This window comes from Nicotiana sylvestris, chromosome 1 (genome assembly GCF_000393655.2).
Source record: "Nicotiana sylvestris chromosome 1, ASM39365v2, whole genome shotgun sequence".
In the NCBI taxonomy this organism is placed as follows: Eukaryota; Viridiplantae; Streptophyta; class Magnoliopsida; order Solanales; family Solanaceae; genus Nicotiana; species Nicotiana sylvestris.
The window spans coordinates 171464582-171470511 of NC_091057.1; positions in this window are offsets into that span (position 1 = coordinate 171464582).

Below are 5930 nucleotides of genomic sequence, written 5' to 3' on the forward strand. Positions count from 1 at the left end.
TCTCTTTCTCAGCTGGGGATTGGAGTGTTGCCGATAAGATTCTCTCTACTGGGGATTCCTTTGGCTATCAATTCCGTCGGCTCATAATCCTCTTTCAATCAGGGATCAGTGTGTTATTCTCGACTTTCATTTGCATGCTCGGCATCTCTCGGATACTGATCGGGAGGTCTTTTTGGACATCAAATATGGGTTTTTGTGTTGGGCTAAAAGGAAAAGTATATCAAAAGATTCAAAATAACTTTAATGGGTAAAACATTACAACTCTCGAAATCAAACCTTTTTCCACAATTTAAAACGTAACTTCTGCCCCAGTTTTCTTGTTTAGGGGATTTTTTGATTTTTGTTATACTATGACCGAGCCATGAGGCGCCTACGTATCCTCTTTGAGGAATCAGGTCGAACGTAGTTCATTCGATTCCTTTGTATTTCTTTTTCTTGTGGCTTTTCTTTTTGTTTTGTTATTATTTTTTCTTCCTTTTCTTTCTTTCTTTTTTTTTCATTTTCATTAGTGATTCCAAGAGAGGGGTATGAAAGAATAAATAAGGCTCAAAGGGGGAAGCAAAGGTTAAAGTGTTTGGATAGAAGAAAGAATTGCCTCCGTCATTTCATTCTCTGATAAATACCAAGTACAAACAGACAAACATCAATTGCAATCAAAGGAATTACAAATAATATCTCTTGACTGCGTCAAAATTGATAGCCATGTCGATGCATCTTCCCTCGACATCTGTCAGACATAAGGCGCCGTTGGATAACACTCTGGTCACAATAAACGGCCCTTGCCAATTCGGGGCGAACTTGCCCTTTGCTTCGGCCTGATGTGGCAAGATTTGTTTCAGCACCTGCTGTCCTACTTCAAATTTCCTGGGACGCACCTTCTTATTATATGCTCTTGCCATCCTCTTTTGATACAACTGGCCATGACATACTATTGTCAATCTCTTTTCATCAATCAAGCTCAACTGCTCCAATCGGGCTTTGACCCATTCATCATCAATCCCAGCCTCACCGATAATCCGGAGGGACGAAATTTCTACTTCTGTCGGTATCACTGCTTCAGTTCCGTATACCAACAATTAAGGAGTTGCACCTACTGAAGTGCGGACAGTAGTGCGATATCCCAACAATGCAAATGGCAACTTTTCGTGCCATTGCCTGGACCCTTCTACCATCTTTCTCAGTATCTTCTTTATGTTCTTGTTGGCTGCCTCAACCGCGCCATTTGCCTTGGGACGATACTGGGTGGAATTACAGTGTGTAATCTTGAACTTTTGACATATTTGTTTCATCAAACTGCTGTTAAGATTAGCGCCATTATCCGTGATGATCACTTTGGGGATCCCAAATCTACAGATAATATGGGAATGAACGAAATCCACCACTGCCTTCTTGGTTACCGACTTGAAAGTTTTAGCCTCAACCCACTTGGTGAAATAATCGATGGTGACCAGAATGAACCTATGACCGTTGGAAGCTGCCGGCTCAATCGATCCAATGACATCCATGCCCCATGCAACAAATGGCCATGGTGCTGACACTGTATGCAATTCTGTTGGCAGAGAATGAATCAAATCTCTGTGTATCTGACACTGATGGCATTTTCGCACGAAATTGATACAATCACGCTCCATAGTGAGCCAATAATACCATGCTCGAAGAATCTTCTTCGCCAATACATATCCGCTCATATGTGACCCACAAACTCCCACATGTACCTCTGTCATCACTGTCGTGGCTTGACCAGCATCTATACATCTCAGCAATCCCAAATCTGGTGTTCTTTTGTATAACACTCCTCCACTGAGGAAAAATCCATTTGTCAATCGCCGAATGGCTCTCCTTTGATCTCCGGCTGCCTGCTCTGGGTATATCCCCATCTTTAGGTATTCCTTGACATCATAAAACCATGGCTCGCCATCCATTTCTTCCTCTATCATATTGCAATAAGCATGCTGATCACGAACTTGGATATGCAACAGATCAACATGAATTTTGTATGGGTGGTGCAACATCGATGCTAAAGTGGCCAAAGCATCGACAACCTCATTGTGAACTCTTGGGATGTGTCTGAACTCCACTAATCGAAATCGCTTGCTCAGATCGTGCAAACATTGTCGATATGGTATAAGCTTCAAATCCTGTGTTTCCCATTCACCCTGGATTTGATGCACCAGGAAGTCCGAGTCTCCCAAGACCAAGACGTCCTGGACATCTATGTCTGTAGCTAACCGTAAGCCCAAAATGCATGCCTCATATTCAGTCATGTTATTGGTACAATAAAAACGTAGCTGTGCCGTAACAGGATAATGATGTCCTGTTTCAGAAATAAGTACCGCTCCTATTCCAACTCCTTTCGCATTTGCGGCTCCATCAAAGAAGAGCTTCCAACCTGGTTCCTCAGATAATTCCAACTCATCTATATGCATCACTTCTTCATCAGGAAAATACGTCCTCAATGGCTCGTATTCTTCATCAACAGGATTCTCAGCCAAGTGATCGGCCAATGCTTGGGCTTTCATGGCCGTCCTCGTCACATAGACGATGTCGAACTCCGTGAGTAATATTTGCCATTTCGCTAACCTCCCTGTGGGCATAGGCTTCTGGAAAATATACTTTAGTGGATCCAAGCATGAAATGAGATAAGTAGTATATGATGACAGATAATATTTAAACTTCTGTGCCACCCAAGTTAGGGCGCAACACGTCTTCTCAAGTTGAGTGTACTTAACCTCATAGACCGTAAACTTCTTACTGAGATAATAGATGGCTTGCTCCTTCCTTCCTGTGATATCATGTTGCCCCAGTACGCAACCAAATGAATTCTCCAGTACCATTAGATAGAGAATCAACTTTCTTCCTAGTTCAGGTGGGACCAACATAGGTGGGTTTGATAGATACCCCTTGATTTGGTCGAAGGCTTCCTAACATTCTGCCGTCCATTCTACCGCATCATCTTTCTTCAGTAGCCGAAAAATGGGTTCACAAGTCGCCGTGAGTTGAGCGATGAACCTGCTGATATAATTCAACCTTCCCAACAGACTCATTACTTCTGTTTTGTTCTTCGGCAGTGGCAATTCCTGGATGGATTTGATTTTTGACGGGTCCAACTCAATGCCTCGCCGACTGACGACGAATCCCAACAGCTTTCCAGATGGAACACCAAATGCACATTTGGCCGGGTTGAGCTTAATGTCGTACCTTCTAAGTCTTTGGAAAAACTTCCTTAGGTCTGCCACGTGGTCTTCCTGACGCTTAGATTTTATGATCACATCATCTACGTACACCTCAATCTCTTTGTGTATCATGTCATGAAACACCGTAGTCATTGCTCTCATGTACGTTGCCCCAGCGTTCTTCAAGCCAAAAGGTATTACCCGGTAGTAATAAGTCCCCTACGGCGTAATGAATGTCGTCTTTTCCGCATCTTCTTCATCCATCAGAATCTGATGATACCCAGCGTAGCAATCTACAAAAGACTCGATCTCTCGTCCAGCACAATTATCGATCAAGATATGGATGTTGGGCAATGGAAAGTTTTCCTTGGGGCTTGCCCTGTTCAAATTGCGGTAATCGACACACACTCTGATCTTCTCATCTTTCTTCGGCACTGGCACCACATTAGCCAACCAATTAGGATATCGAGTGACCCGAATAACCTTTGCATGCAGCTACTTGGTTACTTCTTCTTTAATCTTCACACTCATATCTGTCTTGAACTTCCTCAATTTCTGCTTGACGGGAGGGCACGCCGGGTCAGTGGGCAATTTGTGAACCACTAGATCGATGCTTAAGCCCGGCATGTCATCGTACGACCATGCAAAAACATCTTTGAATTCAATGAGTGCTTTGATTAGTTCCTCCCTGATGTTCGGCTCAATGTGGATGCTTATTTTGGTTTCCCTGACATCGTCTGCATCCCCTAAATTGACAGCTTCAGTGTCGTTCAAATTGGGCTTGGGTTTCTCTTCGAACTGGCTTAATTCTCTGTTTATCTCTTCAAAGGCTTCATCCTCATCGTATTCCGATTCATCATCATAATCGACCTCTTGTACAATTAGTTCGGAATCAGATTGATTTTTTAGACTAGGTTGAAGATCCGTTGTGCATGCCATGTCATTAGAACCAGTATAAAGAGAACTGTTCAGAAAGAGAAAAAAAGAAAACAGAATTAAAACAAAATAAAGAGAGAAAACTTTCACTTTATTAAAATGCGGGATAACAGAGCTTCACGCTTTTGTCGAATACAAAAATAAAACAAAACTGGATTACAACTCTGGAATAATCCAGAAAACAAGAAAGAAAATCCAGAGCCTACTACCAAGACTCCCTCCGGGTAGGAAGAGGAGTAGCTGCCCAATTGTTGATATTGGCCCTAGGTCCCACAAACTGTATATCTGCCCTACTGGAACCTTCTCCAGCTTCTATCACGTTGACGTTGGCGAACAGCCTTTCAAAACCCTAATTCAAATCTCCATCTGACCCAATCAGAGGTCCGAGAATTTTGGGGACTGACAACCTTCTGATACTTGCTCTGACAAAGGATCTGGAAAGACGTGGAACTGGCTTGGGAAGGGCCCAAACTTTCTTCTTCAACTTTCGGGCCCGCCTTACATCTGCTGCCGTAGGCTTGAATCCTAGCCCAAAAGTGTCCAGGTTCTTGGGCAAAGAAACTGGCTGGACCATACCTTGCAGATCAACCCCCAAACCTTTTCCTGGTACAAACCCGCTGTTTAGCATTTCCAAGGCTACCATGAAGGTTGCAGCTGCGATCCTGGGAAGTGGAAGGTCCTCGCCTTCAGAAATTTTATCCACTGAAACCGCGTCGAAAACCTGGTACACCCATGGACCTTTGTCGTCATCAATTTCTATGAATGGCACAACGGCATCACTCCCAATGCCTGTATCGTTATCCCCGTGCACCACTATCTCCTGCCTGTCCCATTCAAATTTCACCATCTGGTGCAATGTAGAAGGCACTACTTTGGCGGCATGGATCCAGGGTCGCCCCAATAGAAGATTGTATGATACTGCCACGTCTACCACTTGGAATTCCATGGTGAATTCCACTAGACCAATGGTCAATCCCAGTATGATATCACCCACCGTGTCGGTACCACTTCCATCGAAACCTCGGACGCAGACGTTGTTCCTGTGAATCCGGTCATGATCAACTTTCATCTTGTTCAGAGTAGTCAAAGTACAAATGTTGGCGCTTGATCCATTATCAATTAATACTTGGGTGACCACCGAGTCTTCGCATTTCACGATCAAGTATAGGGCTTTGTTGTGTTATGTACCCTCTGCTGGCAATTCATCATTAGAAAACGTCACTCGGTTTACCTCGAAGATTTTGTGCACTATCCTCTCCACGTAATTTACAGAGATTTTATCCGGAACATGGGCCTCGTTCAGGATTTTCATCAGTGCCTGGCAATGATTCCTGGAATGGATCAGCAGTGATAGTAACGAAATCTGCGCTGGGGTCTTTCTTAACTGCTCCACAATGGAGTAGTCTTGTGCCTTCATTTTCTTCAAAAATTCCTCAGCCTCTTCCTCCGTCACTGGCTTCTTTACCACCGCTGGGTTGGACCTTCTTAACTCTATGGGAGCAAAACACCTTCCCGAACGAGTTAAGCCATGGGCCTCATATACTTCTTCCACAACCTCCTTCTCTTTGTACATTACCATCGCTTTACTGTAGCTCCATGGCATGGCTTTCTCGCTGGTTATCGGCATCTACATTATTGGCCTGATGACAACTGGCCCTATGCATGCTGGTTTGCTTGGTACCCCTCGCACAGTTACTTTGACCGGCTCTGGATTCTTTGCAACAACAGGCGAACTCTTCCCTATTACCACTACTGGCTTGACGTCTACCTTTTCCAACTGTACCACCTCTTCTCCACCTGTCGACTTTTCTTTTGGACCGG